The 15,686-nt window shown below is 37.7% G+C and overlaps 1 protein-coding gene across 1 annotated transcript in view; it reads left to right on the top strand.

Annotated features, from left to right (window-relative positions):
* Nucleotides 1-15,686, top strand: part of LOC126069055 (transmembrane protein 182-like) — a 413,220-nt gene that overhangs the window by 183,913 nt on the left and 213,621 nt on the right. Inside the window, exon 7 of the transcript XR_007515820.1 lies at nucleotides 10,639-10,851. The gene's annotated coding sequence lies outside the window, so the exon portion shown is untranslated. The remainder of the gene's footprint in view (nucleotides 1-10,638; nucleotides 10,852-15,686) is intronic.

Here is a 15,686-nt window from a genome sequence, read left to right as displayed (position 1 = left end):
TGTCTTTTTTGTGTGTTGTTGACAGTTTCTTTTTTCCTCTTAATTTTATGTTCTGAGTAGATTTTCTTTGTATGTTGTCCTTTCCTTATATTGGTTTTTTTTTGTTCATTTGTTTGTTTCTGCTGAGTCTCTATTTTGTCTCGTAGTTTATTTTGATGAGTAGGATAGTTTGTCTCTTTTGTGGTTACCTTATTATTTACCCCTTTTTTCTAAATTTAAACCTAACTTTTATTTCTTTGTATCGCCGTATCATCCTCTCCATATGGAAGATCTATGATTACATTTCTTAGTCCCTCTTTATTGTTTTAATGTTGTCTACTTTTATGTAATAACATCGCTGTTACCCTTTTTGAGTTTTTTTTTTTTGTTTTTACTCTTGCTTTGTGTTTTTGATTTCCCTGGTGGCATAGTGGTTAAGTGCTATGGCTGCTAACCAGAGGGTCGGCAGTTCAAATCCGCCAGAGGCTCCTTGGAAACTCTATGGGGCAGTTCTACTCTGTCCTTATAGGTTCAGTATGAGTCGGAATCGACTCAACGGCAGTGGGTGGGCCGCCTGCGTTGACTTCATATTGCTCTGCCCATTGTTCTAGTTTTGTGTTGATAACTGATATTATTGATTTTCTAACCCCAGAACTCCCTTTGGTTTTTCTTGTAGTTTTGGCTTGTTCTTTTACAAATTCCCTAAACTTCTGTTTATTGGGGAGTGTCCTAATTTCACCTTCATATTTAAGAGACAGTTTTGCTGGATATATGATTCTTGGCTGGCAATTTTTTTCCTTCAATTTTTTAAATAAGTCATCCCATTGCCTTCTTGCCTGAATGGTTTCTGCCGTGCAGTCCGAATTTATTCTTATTGGCTTTCCTTTGTAGGTGACTTTTCATTTATCCCTAGCTGCTCTTAAAATTATCTCTTTAACTTTGGTTTTGGCAAGTTTGATTCTAATATGTCCTGGTGACTTTCTTTTACCATCTACCTCATGTGGAGTTTGGTGAGCATCTTGGATAGATAGCTTCTCATCTTTCCCGATATCAGGGAAGTTTTCTGCCAACAAATCTCCAACAACTTTCTCTGTATTTTCTGTTATCCCTCCCTGTTCTGGTACTGCAATTACTTGTAGGTTATTTCTTTTGATAGAGTCCCACATGATTCTTAAGTTTTCTTCATTTTTTTAAAACTCTTTTATCTGAGTTTTCTTCAAATATATTAGTGCCGTGTGATTTATCTTCAAGTTCAGAAATTCTGGCTTCTACTTGCTCAATTCTGCTCCTCTGACTTTCTATTGAGTTGTCTACTTCTTTAGTTTTATTGTTAGTCTTCCAAATTTCTGATTACTGTCTGTCTATGGATTTTTCCAGCTTATTAAACTTTTCGTTATGTTCCTGAACAATATTTCTAATTTCTTCAATTTCTTTATCTGTGTGTTCCTTGGCTTGTTCTATGTATTGCTTCATTTCCTTCCTGATGTCTTGAAGGGTTCTGTATATTATCCTTTTGTTTTCTGCCTCTGGTAATTGCAGGAATACACTTTTGTCTAGAAGATCCCTGGATTCTTTGTTTTGAGAACTTGTTGAGGTGATCATACTCTGTTTCTTTATGTGACTTGATATTGACTGTTGTCTCCGAGCCATGTATTAGTTTATGCTTGCTTACTGTATCCTAGCTTCTTGCTTTGTTTTGTTTTGATATGTTTGTATGGGTTGCTTGAGTGAGCTATCTTGATTATTTTCACCTTCGGAACTCTGGCGTCCTGTCGCCAGGTGGCTAGAGCTGGTATCAAGCATATCAGTCTAGGAGTCCATTCAGTTTTCTTGTATGAATTCAGCTCAGATGTCCAGGTAGCTGATCATCAAGTTGTGGTACAGTCTCTGTCCTACAGTCTTAGAGGGGCAGGGGTAATTGGTGTATGTACCGCTATCTGATTGCAGCAGGGCGTCATGCTCTGAACATGGCAGGGGGTTGAGATCCAACCCCTGAGTGTCTCTGAGGAAAGCGTGTCCCTGTTCCCTAGAGTGTACAGGTGGGTGGGTTCTGCAGATGGACTATGGGCATGAAATGTTTTTGGTTGTAAGGACTGGGAGGTCCCAGTTATCCTTGAATCCCTGTCACAGGTGTTTGGGTAACCTGAATGGAGCTACCAGTCCTTAAGCCCATGATGTGGGTAGGTGAGGATCCTGTTTAATAGGCAAAGCATTGTCCAACTTCAAACACCCGCCTCTCCACCACATAGCTGAAATGGTTGGAGTCTGCCAGCAAGAGCCTATTCTCCTGACTTAGGCACACACATGTCCTTGCAGAAGGGAAAGGTACTCTAAGTCCACGGACTGTTTATGCCTGGACAGGAGCCACTTCTGTCCTGAGCTCCCCCGGTTAGTGGAGCTGGCAAATTATCTTTTCTCCCAAATGCAAATTTTTTCCTCCTCCAAGGCCGGGAGGATGGCTCTAGGCACTCAACAAGGCCTATCTCAGGCTCAGGGAATTCAGCTCCTGAAGTCTGCTTGGGGGTGCGGGGCACAGTAAAATATACTCAAGTACTTAAACTTTTGCTGAGAGCACAGTTCTTCTCTGATTCCAGACGTGTGAGTAGGCTGTGTGGCTGGCTGCTTCTCCCCAAGGAGACTGCAGCCGAACACTAGTAGCAGCCCACCGCCGCCACTCTGAGAATGGTGCCTGAGGGCTCCCAGCGATTCAGGCCTGGTAACTCCTTTCTGTTTCTGAACTGTGTTTTCCTTCCCTTGCCCCTCTGTTCATTTTCTAAGCTTGCCTTTGATGCTCAGTGCTCCTAAAAAAAAAATTTTTTTTCCTAGCTTGTCATAAACATACTTGTTTCACTTGTTTTTTTGGGTCTTTTTTGTAATGAGTGCTAGCCAGAAGCGTCATGTAATCACCTTTTTGAAATAAAAACCATATCATTCTACTAAAAGACTCAGTTATCTTTTACGCACTATCAGAGTGACAGCTCTAAGAAGTGAAGCAGTAGTTAATGGAGGAAGGCTGGTAAGTTTGTAAGTGTTACCCGAATATTGAATCCCATCAAATACCAATATGCGATTATACTTAAATGGCAAAAGAGAGATGATAGGAATTGTAGTTGGATAATCGAAGAAGGCCATTATCTCTTTTATTTTTGATATACTGGAATGGAGCTAAAGAGAAATATTCTTTGCATAGGTCATATGAATTAATAATTTGTTTTATGATAAAATCATAATTTTGTATTTATTCTTTGCAAAAGAAGAATTAATTTCTATGTCTTCTATAAATTTTAATATTATTATGAAACCATTTCACCACATCTTTTTATTGTAGAAGCGTAAGGAAACAAAGAAAACCCTGGTGGCATAGTGGTTAAGAGCTACAGGCGCTAACCAAAAGGCTGGCAGTTCAAATCCACCAGGTACTCCTGGAAAACCATATGGAGCAGTTCTACTCTGTCCTATAGGGTTGTCATGAGTCGGAATCAACTCCACAGCGATGGGTTTTAAGGAAACAAAGACTACTTGGTTTTGTTTAGTTGTTAATATGCTGAGAGGCCTTTAGTTATCCAAAACCAAACTAAACCCACTGCCTTTGAGTATAGCTGATTTAATTAGTATCCCACAAACTCATAAAGACAGACTCTGATTTTCTCACGTAGCTACATTTCTGACTTCTGCCATTAGGAGCCTATCAGGGTTCTGTTCCTTTTAGTGGTATGGGGCCAGATCACATAACAGTGGTCTTTTTCCAGTGTAGAGTGGCTTTTCCATGCACATACCCATAAAGGCCACCCCTCATTGGGTGGGACCTCTGGAGCTAAGATGGAGTCAAGTCAATCTTTTTTCAATAATTCCAGAAATACACTAATAAAGTTTTTAGGAGCTCCTAATATATGCCTAGTGCTGTCCTCATTTTTTATAGGAGATACAAGAAAATTTTAAACAAGGACCTTGCTTTCAGAGGTCTTATAATGTATTTAGTGAAGCAAAACATATACATGAAATAGTAGGTTGACAACAAAGGAGTATCTGAAGTGCTTAAAAGTGTGCTCATCAATCGTCATGCTTGGGCCTGGGCCAGAATAGAGAAGGGAAGACTGAAAACTAAAGGAAAAGCAGGAAGGGGTAGATGAATAAGACAGAAGAGGAGGATGGTTTCAAGGCTCCATCAACACTGAAGACCCAGAGGCTAAAAGGCTGCAGCATTTTCTACCTACTTCCTTGTTTTATCTTTCCCGACAACCTCTTTTTAAAATATTGTATTTTTGTTGTTGTTGAGAATATACACAGCAAAAATATACACCACTTCAAGTTTCTACATGGACCCTTTGGTGACACTGATTACAATCTTCAAGTCATACAACCATTCCCACCCTCCGTTTCTGAGTTGTTCCTCCCTCATTAACATAAACTTGCTGCCCCCTAATCTTGCGAGTTGCTGTTGTCAATTTGATCTCATAAAGATAGATCTTAAAAGAGCATAATTGTCAAGGCAGACATTCTTCACTATTTTTGGTTTAAAGTATAAAGATTATTTTAGGAGAGTAGTTTCAGAGGTTCATCCAGCCTCCATGGCTCCAAAAAAATCTGGATGCTATGAGATTTTGAAATTCTGTTCTGCATTTTCCTTTTGATCAGAATTCTTCTATAGAATCTTTAATCAAAATTTTCAGTATTGGTAGACAGGCACCATCCAGTCCTTCTGGTCTCATGGAAAAGGAAGAAATTGTTCACGGAGGCAGTTAGCACATGTTCCATTTTCTCATACCAGTCTTGACTCTCCTTCTTCCTTTGTTGCTCCAGGCAAGTAGAGACCAGTTGTTTCATGAGTGGCCACCTGCAAGCTTTTAAGACCCCAGGCACTACGCAAGAACTACAAGGTAAAATAGAAACACTAAACGTGGTGTTAGGACAATTAACTGGGATGTCTTATGAAACCATGACCCTAAACTTACAAAATAAGGAACCAAATCCTACAAGGTGTTTGGTTGAACATAACCAGCCTCAGCAGCTACTCTTTTTCCGGTAACCTCTTTTAATCTTCAATGCCTTTAGATACACCATAACTTCTGATTCATGTTAACTACTTTAGGTGGTTAGGACAGTTTGTAGCTTGCCACTCATTCATTCTTCTAGAAAGTGGCCATACCAAAAACCCAAACCCACTGCTGTCGAGTTGATTCCGACTCATAGTGACCCTATAGGGCAGAGTAGAACTGCCTGATACAGTTTCCAAAGAGCACCTGGCAGATTCGAACTGAAAACCTCTTGGTTAGCAGCCGTAGCACTTAACCACTACACCACCAGCGTTTCAGAAAGTGACCATAAGACATTTAATTATATTTTTATCTTATACATATGTGAACATGTCTTAATCATTCTCATGCCCATAGGATTTTGAACTCCTGTGAGGCATCAGCAGAGTCTTCTGTATTTTCCTTTTTTACTCATTAACTGGCATATTATACATACTTAATAAATATTTATTGAGGGTATGGTTTATTTATCTATTTACTTGTTTATATTTTTTGTCTTATGTGAGCTTCCTGGAGAAAGGCTAGACTGGTAAAATATTTTTTTAGGGCTGCTAAAAATATTATTATTTGGTAAGGTTTATTAAATGTCTAGTAGCACAAGTTACAATTTTAGGTGCTACACACACACACACAAAAATGCACACATACAGCCACTCTTTGATTATGACAGCTTGTGGATCCTTCAACACTTTTTATAGTAATGGTGAAAGTGAATAAATGGTCTAAATAAGTTAAGCTGTTCTCATTTCAAATCTTTGTTATGTTGTCTTTAATAAAAATTGCTATAGTTAGATTTGACTCTTAAGTTTCTTTGCTTTAAAAAAACCCATTAGTCTATTTTTTAAAAATTATGCCAAAGTAAAACTTTGAAATTTCAAAGTGAGAAGAAAGAGGGCAACCAAAGGTCAGAGTCTGATGAAAGCCCTGTTATACATGACAAGTGTTGAGTGGCATCTGATAGTGTTGGGGAAAGGAATGAAAAGGTAGTGACAGGAAACCTTATAAAGTAGTTGAGAATTATTGCCAAATTAGTGTATGTGGAATGCTGACGTATAAGAAACAAATGTGCTTTGCATGGAGAGTTACAGGAACCATACCTGATTATTGCCAGTGCAGATTTGACATGATTTTTTTTATAAGCCTTCTAAATTGTAGATTCTATTTCTAGCCAAGGAAGGTAAATAATTATGACAATTTCATGGCAATTTACTATTCATTATACCTTATACAGCTTGTCATGTAAAGGGAAATCATAAGATATTCAGAGTATATGAAATAAAACATACTTCAAAAGGTTTGCATCTGATATTCCTCCATAGTTTTTGCTGTGTTTTAGATTGTTTACTTTTCTTCCTTTTAGATTGTTTACTTTCTTCCTTCCTTAAACATCTTTGGATGTTTACAGGAACATTTTTCTGTTAGAAGGATATTAAGAACTTTTTGAAATGTGAAAAATAAGCATATCTATGAGGGTAATTCTTATCTCTTTCAACATGAAGTAGCATCCCATAATGGACAGGTCATGAGCCCTGGAGTCACTGAGAACTGTGTTAAAATCTCTGCTCTGCAACTTGCTAGTTGTTTAATCCTGGGCCAGTTACTTATTTGTACTTCATGTATTGTTGTGAGGATTATATGGAATCATGTATGAAAAGTGACTGGAATATAGTAGATATTCAAATATTAGCAGTTCCAAGCTATTTATTAGGAATGTGCTATATTTAACAGCTAATAAATCAAAATACATTTTAATCCTGCTTTATCACTAAATTTGACTTGAATAACTTTTCCTTTGCTGCTCTTTCCTTTTTGACAGCTGCTCTTTTCCTGGCTAAAAGAAAGAACCAAACCACATTTCTCATTTCACCTAATTGATCTTTCCTGCTCACCTTTCTTAATCCTTTTGTGGACATTTCTACAAAAGAATTAAAAATGGCCTAAGGAGGGAGACCTTAAAATCACAGCTACTTCATCCATCTTTTATCCAGTCACTGGTTTTTGTTATGAGATGTTTGTGAATATTTGTGTATCTTTTTAATTTTTATAACTAGAAAACAGAATAGAAAGACAAATTGCAATTCATCTTTGAAAATAGTGTACATGTGATTTGTATTCCTAGCTTAATAAGCATACTGTCAGTGTGATGTCATGTCACCTTGGATTGTAAAGCGATTGAGAAGATAAACCATGGCATGTGAGGAAATCACACAGTGCACCATACAGCTTGGTAAATATTAAACAGCAACAATTGGGAATTACCTCAGAATAGATGTGATTGTGGTATCATAGTGCATTTATGGTGGCAATAATATACTCTGAATAATATTTTAATTAGTTATGTCCTCTAAGATATTTAAAGCTGCAAAGGACTATGCTGTGTTGCAAGACACCAGACATCATGGAGTATTTCAAGAATTTCAGCAGATGCTCAATGAGAAGCTTACTCTCTGGGGATTTCATTATTTCACTTATTTTAAATAATCACAAACTGATCCAAGAGAACAGACATTTGTGAACTGCTTTAAAACATTTTTTACAGAATAGAAAATGACAATAAAACCTGCATGGTAACAGGTGGTAAAGCAAGAAATTGATAATTATCAAGTCACCGAATGCTATTTATTAGAAGAGATTATTTAATATAGCGAAAATAATAAGAAAATCAATTCTCTTGAGACTAATTAACACTTGATGATTCACTTAAGGTTTATAATACCAAGATCATTTTTAGATATTTGTAATGTCAGCCAGAAACCAATTTAAAATAAACAGATAATTTTCACTAGCCAAAGAAAACTTTTTTTTTTTTTTTAAAGAAAACTGGCTATTCACAAGACACCCACACTCATAACAGGAATTCAGTTTTTTCCTTTAAAATTTTCACATAAAACTACAAATGAAAGCAAAAAATCTGTAGCAGATTGAGAGCAGATGGTTGGCTATCACATTTTTGAAAGACTTTGTTGTTCATTAGTTTAGCATCTACCTACTTGAAATAGCTGAGGCAAAAATGAAAATAGAGAGATTAAAAATCATTTAAAAGATTTTGTCCTGGAGCACTGAAAATCATGATGGAACATTCTAGTTTCGGAAGGAAATCCCATCCTATTTAGAGAACAAAGAAGCAACACTACATAACAATGGCAAGAGTGGGAACTCTTTAGAACTAAAGAGACTAGAAAGAAAGTGCAATTCAAGAGAGAAAATAATGTACATTGGTAACGATGCGTGATTCTAAGTGACAAATACTTTGAAACTGTACCTTCAAAAATTGAAATAATCACCAGAAAAAAAGTCTTCTTATAAACAGTTGTGAGCGAAAAAGAAAGTAAAAGCCAAAGAAGCTTTTCGTATTTTTCTCTTACTTCCAGAATGGAATAACCACCAATGTTTCTTAAAAAAAGGACATAATCTTAGGCTGATGCTGAATTTCAGTACTCAGCTAATGAAGGAAAACACAGAAAAACTAGTCAGTTAGAAAATGTAACTCTAACTATAGTCTCCAAGATGTGGAAAAGAAAAATAGCATGCTGTTTGTACTTGTCACACTTGAAAAGCATTAACCATCTTTCACATATATTTAAAATATATATTAAGATGGTTAAGAGCCTGGGACCTGTAGACAAACTGATTGAATTCAAACCTGAGTGCTGCTACTTCCTAGCCATGTGACCTCGAGTAAATTAATCTGTTCAGGCCTCAGTTTCCTCACCCATAACATGGCAGTAGTAAGCGTATCTATCTCACAAAGGTGCTTTTGAGAGTTGAGATAAAAGAGATAAAGCACTTAGAAGATATAAAAACAAACAACTCATTACAAAATAAACACTCCTGGAAAGTTAGCTACAATTATATGTAAACATATGTGTATACTCTAAACTCATTTATATTAAAACAAACAAACAAACAAACAAGGGTTAAGCTTGTCAAATGGCCATTTCAAGCCATTACCTGTCTTAAATCAGTGTGCCTCTAACTGAATTCCATGGGTTTAATTGGATTGAGCAATCCCAGAGGACCTGAAGTATCAATAAAGAAAATTGTCTCTAAATTATTATGTAAAGTATCTGAAGGTTAATTGGTCTTTTCGAGGGCCCCTTTGTGACTTTGGGTTTAAACAGGGCTGAAAATTAAACCTAGTTCCTTACAGATCACAGCTTTCCCAAGTACTTTGAGTTTTACAAATGTTAATCACCTGGTCATTTTCAGGGAAGATTTCCTGGGTAAATTAGTTCAAGCTAAGAGTTAGGAACCAAGGGCTTTTAAGCTCTGAGTGTCACAATACACTTTAGGGTTGTCTGTTTAACCTGGGTTGGCCCTGGCAAATTTGAGGACTAGACAAAGCCCACCTTCATCCTCAGTCTGCACCCCCAGATTCCAAGTTTGGCATGTTTACATTTATGGCTTTTAATGTGAGTCATTTCCTGGGATTTTTAGTTTTTAAATGGGCTATATCAGAGGTCGAAGAACAACTGTCTTCACTGTAGCTTTTGAAGTCAGTGCAGATATGTGGGTGGCTATCACCTCTCCTCACATCTTCAGTAGAGAATGATTTATAGATAATTTAGCATGGGGGCGTTGATAGGTTGCTGCTCATCCCATGTACATGTTCTCCCCACCCCCCATCTCTTGCTGTCCCACCCCATGTCATTAGGAAAATATCTGACTCCTAAATGAGTAAGAGTAGAAAGAAAATCTTGCATGCTAGAAACCATTTTGGTGCGTTGAAGAGTGTGTTGAAATGCTCTCGAGGAAGACCTGGAAAGGATTATTAAACAGGAGGATGAAAACATAATCTTGAAAGCAGAGCAAATAAAATAAAACAGTAAAAACCTCCCTGAGAATCAAAAACTTCTTTTACTAATGCCACTCTGGTGCTTTAGAGGAGGAACCTGTTGCTGTCTAGTACAGTTCTGACTCAGAATAACAACCCTATAAGGACAGAGTAGAAATGCCCCATAGGATTTCCAAGGAGCACTAGGTGGATTTGAACTGCCAGCATTTTGGCTAACAGCCATAGCATGTAACCACTATACCACCAGGGCTCCCCGCCTTAGAGGATGCAAGGATGTATTTCTCATTCTCAATAATATAAATAATATTTCTCATTCTTAATACCTCTTAGTAAATTGCTGCCAACTAATGGTTAGAATCTGTGCAACTCTATTTCATGAAAACCAAAATCAAACCAATTGCCATTGAGTAGATTCCAACTCAAAGCAACCTTATAGGACAGGATAGAACTGCCCCATAGGATGTCCAAAGAGCCGCCCTTAGATTTGAACTGCTGATCTTTTGTTTAGCAGCTGTAGCTCTTAACCACTATGCCACCAACTACGCCACCAGGACTCCAAAGACAGATTGGACAATGTTAAAGATGATAAAGCAGGCACTTAGTTCTCAGCACACAAAATGACATTGAAACTAATTTATTTTGAAAATTCAGCATTTGATAATCTTGAAAATGTTATTGTATCAGTTCTGAGAAAATGGTATGCTTTCATATTCTAGTAAGGCACGTTGAGTAACAGAAATTCTGATTTACTTTTTGAGAATGTTTGTGTGATCAGTTTTCTTTAAAATTAAATGCAAGTATTACTCTTACACATTTTTTTTCCTCTTATAGAATTATTGCCTGTGTTATGAGCATGAAATTATATGTGAAAGCTAACATTTCTCTGAAGTCCCATATCACTGGCAAGTACTTCATGAAGATGTGGAGCAGTGTTATCGGCATTCTCGTTTTCATTTTCCTTGGTGTTTCTACTATTGGGAATAACCATGAATGGAATTGGCCATATATTTGTTTCACTGCCATTTTTGTCTTGCTTAGAGAGTGGTATGTATGGTGAATATTGTTGTTCATGTAAAAATATAACAACTGAATTTGGGGTTACATTAGGAGAAAGAGCTTTAAAATTTCAATATGCTATATTTGCTTTACTTCTCATAGGTAGATTGTTTTATATCTCCATTGATGTGTTGTTGTTGTGTGCCTTGAAGTCGATTCCAACTCATAATGACCCTATATAACAAAGTAAGGCGCCCTGGAGGCACAATAGTTAAGCACTTGACTGCTAACCAAAAGGTCAGTGGTTGGAACCCACACAGTGGCTCCAAAGGAGAAAAGACTTGACGATCTGCTCCCCTACAGATTACAGCCTGGGAAACCCTATGGGACACTTCTACTCTGTCCTATATGGTCTCTATTAGAATTGAATTGATGGCACATAACAACAACAACAACACAACAGAGTTCCTACTCGCTATTGTGAGAATTGGAACCCTGGTGGCTCAGTGGTTGAGAGATAGGCTGCTAACCAAAAAGATAGGGGGTTGGAATCCATCAGCCACGCCTTGGAAACCCTATGGGACAGTTCTACTTTGCCCTATAGGGTCAGTATGAATCGGAATCAACTCTACAGCAATGGATTGTGAGAATTACATGAGATAATGCAGTCTAAGAACTTAGCACAGAGCCTGGCACATCATAAGTCCACAGGAAGTGTTAGCTTTTGCTGTTGCTGCTGTTCTTACTCCTAGTCCTACTGTTGATACCCGTGCTACTAAACTATAGCATGACAAATATGCTATCGTACCTAATACTACTATAAGAATTAATGCCTACTAGGATGTTTTTTAGGATGTAAGCTGAGAGGTTTTAGGATGTAAGCTGAGAGGTTTCCATCATTTTTCACTTTCTGAATGTTTACCCCTGCTTGCCTCACTCCAGCTCATAAAGGAGAAGTAAAAGTCACCACTGCCTTCTGTACTATCTCTCCTACTCCCCATCCTAATATACACATGTATGCACCTTGCTAATGTCTGTGTCAGTGCTACTGAATGTGTTTTCGAGAATGCTGACTCAAGCAGGAAAATATATACCATCTGTATCTTTTCCTCAAATCCTGACTGAAGGCTGAGTGACATCGGGCACCCCCACACCGTACTGGCTATATGACTTTATTGTTGGCTGCAGCTAAACTTTCTTCTCTGTCAAACCCTTACCTTCTTTTAAAGATTACATTCTTACTGAAGTGAAATAAACATATGTAACATATTTTTCATCCTGAAAACATCACGGCTTCATTGCTAGTTAAACTGAAAAAAAAAAAAAAAACTGAACTGTGTCTTTATTCTTACATTTTATAGTCTGCATAAGAATTCAGTTTATAGTTTATCATCATTTCTTGACATTTATATCTCTAATTCCCTCCTCCACAAATGAACAGAATTATTGTAGACTTGTCTTTGGAGACTATCAAATTTACTCCAGCAATACTGAAAGGTACATTAGGCAAATTGCTTAGGTTTTTAAGGCTGAATAACACGGCATCAGGATATGTTTTACTATCCATTAAAATGTGTTTCGGTTGGCCAGTAGCAGTGAAACCACGAGCTTAATGTAATTCAAGTTCATAGAAGGCCATTTTCAGCATATTCTAAGCCCACTGGAATCTCGCTAGGGTTGTGAAATATTCCTTTTTCATCTAAACATCTTTTTAAAATAAATTTGGAACAAAAGATCTACTTTGGGCACATATGCTATGAAAAATAGTTGAGAGATAAGAAAAAAAAATGCCAGAGATAATAATTTTTTTTTCTATAAAATGTTAAGACCTAGCAAGAGCAAGCAAAAATTCCTATAGGTTTTGTATATTATAGTTTTGTGTGACAACTCAGGAGACATAATAGACCCTTTTTCCAATACCATTTTATTTCTAAACTATAATGCGTAGATAATCACTGCCTCTGGTATGGGGGAAGAAGAGGAAGAAATCCTATTGTAATATAGTCAACGAGGTGTCTGCAGCTCCATAAGTCTGGCATCAAAATTGGCTTAATACTGTGCTTGGATAAGCAGGGAAAAGGTGAACTGAATAAAAGCCATAGGAGGCCAAGATATTTTTTCCCTTTAGACTTTGTTGTTGTTAGGTGCTGTCGAGTCAGTTTCTGACTCATAGGGACCCTGTGCACAACAGAAGAAAACACTGCCTGGTCCTGTGCCATCTTCATAATCTTTGTTATGCTTGAGCTTATCGTTGCAGCCACTGTGTTAATCCACCTTGTTAAGGGTCTTGCTCTTTTTTTTTATTATTTTTTATTGTGCTTTAAGTGAAAGTTCACAAATCAGGTCAGTCTCTCATATAAAAATTTACATACACCTTGCTATACACTCCTAATTGCTTTCCCTCTAATGAGATAACACAGTTCTTCCCTCCACTCTCTATTCTCGTGTCCATTTGGGTAGCTTCTGGCTCCTTCTGCCCTCTCATCTCCCCTCCAGACAGGAGATGCCAACATAGTCTCATGTGTCTACTTAATCCAAGAAGGTCATTCTTCATGAGTATCATTTTCCATCCCATATTCCAGTCCAATCCCCGTCTGAAGAGTTGGCTTTTGGAATGGTTCCTGTCTTGGGGTAACAGAAGATCTGGGGACCATGGCCTCCTGGGTCCTTCTAGTCCCAGTCTGACCGTTAAGTCTGACCTTTTTACAAGAATTTGGGGTCTGCATCCCACTGCTGTCTTGCTCCCTCAGGGGTTCTCTGTTGTGTTCCCTGTCAGAGCAGCCATGGGTTGTGGCCAGGCACCATCTAGATCTTCTGGTCTAAGGTGATGTAGCCTCTGGTTTACGTGGTCCTTTCTGTCTCTTGGGCTCATTATTACCTTGTGTCTTTGGTGTTCTTCATTCTTCCTTGCTCCAGGTGGGTTGAGACCAATTGATGCATCTTAGATAGCTGCTTGCTAGTGTTTAAGGGTCTTGCTCTTTTTCATCGACCCTCTCTATAAATCGGAATCGACTCAACGGCACCTAATAACAACAACTACTTTACCAAGCATGATATCCTTCTCCAGGGAATGGTCCCTTCTGATAACTTGTCCAAAGTACATGAGATGAAGTCTTGCTACCTTTGCTTATAATGAGCATTCTGGCTGTGCTTCTTCCAAGACATGCTTGTTCCTTCTTCTGGCAATTCATTGTATTTTCAATATTCTTTGTCAATGACATAATTTAAAGGCATCAAGTCTTCGGTTTTCCTTATTCATTGTACAGCTTTCATATGCATATGAGGTGATGGAAAATACCATAGCTTGGCTCAGGCACACCATAGTCCTCAAAGTGACATCTTTGCTGTTTAACACTTTAAAGAGGTTTTTGCAGCAGTTTTGCCTAATGCAATGCATCTTTTGATTTCTTGGCTGTGGCTTCCACGGGTGTTGATTGTGGATCAAAGTAAAATGAAGTCCTTGACAGCTTTAATATTTTCTCTATTTATGACGGTGCTATTTATTGGTCTTTAGAATTCAGTCATAGTAAATGATTTTTGCAATGCTATTAAATTAAAAGGTTTCAGTAGTTTCAGAAGGATCGGTAGTTGGAAAATATGGCCTTGGTGATAGAAACGACACTAGAGATCGCATGATAGAATTTTGCAAGACCAACAACTTCTTCATTGCATATACCTTTTTTTCCACCAACATAAACAGTGACTATACACACTGACTTCACCAGATGGAATACACAGGAATTAAATCGACTACATCTGTGGGAAGAGACAATGGAAAAGCTCAATATCATCAGTCTGAACAAGGCCAGGGTCCAACTGTGGAACAGACAATCAATTGCTCCTATGCAAGTTCAAGTTGAAACTGAAGAAAATTAGAACAAGTGGATGAGAGCCAAAGTATGACCTTGAGCGTATCCCACCTGAATTTAGAGACCATCTCAATAATACTTTTGATGCGTTCAACACTAACAACCGAAGACCAGACAAGTTGTGAAATGACATCAAGGACATCATACGTGAAGAATGCAAGAGGTCACTAAAAAGACAGGAGAAAAAGAAAAGACCAAAATGGATGCTGGAAGAGACTCCAATGTTAAACAATGAGCAGCTAAAACAAAAGGAAGAAATGATGAAGTAAAAGAACTGAACAGAAGATTTCAAAGGGCAACTCAAGAAGACAAAGTAAAGTGTTATAATCTCATGTGCAAAGGGCTGGAGATAGAAAACCAAAAGGGAAGATCATTCTTGGCATTCCTCAAGCTGAAAGAACTGAAGACGAATTTCAAGCCTTAAGTTGGAATAGGGAAGGATTCTAAGGAAAAAATATTAAATGAAGCAGGAAGCATCAGAAGAAGATGGAAGGAATACACAGTCATTATATCAAAAAGAATTGGTCGACGTTCAAACATTTCAAGAGGTAGCATATGATCTGGAACCGATGGTACTGAATAAAGAACTCCAAGCTGCACTGAAGGCATTGGAGAAAAACAAGGCTCCAGGAATTGACAGAATACCTATTGAGATGTTTCAAAAATGGATGCAGAGCTGGAAGTGCTCACTCGTCTATGCCAAGAAATTTGGAAGACAGCTACCCGGCCAACCAACTGGGAGAGACCCATATTTATACCTATTCTCAAAAAAGGTGATCCAACAGAATGTGGAAATTATCAAACAATATCGTTAATATCACATGCAAGCAAAATTTTGCTGAAGATCTTTCAAAAGCGGCTGTAGCAGTATATTGACAGGGAACTGCCAAAAATTCAGGCTGGATTCAGAAGAGGATGTGGAACTAGAAATATCATTGCTGGTGTCAGATGGATCCTTGCTGAAAGCAGAGAATACCAAAAGGATACCAAAAGAATGTTACCTGTGTTTTATTA

Source organism: Elephas maximus, chromosome X, assembly GCF_024166365.1.
Source record: "Elephas maximus indicus isolate mEleMax1 chromosome X, mEleMax1 primary haplotype, whole genome shotgun sequence".
NCBI lineage: Eukaryota > Metazoa > Chordata > Mammalia > Proboscidea > Elephantidae > Elephas > Elephas maximus.
Note: the sequence above shows the minus strand (reverse complement) of the source record. Positions and strands in the feature narration are given on the sequence as shown.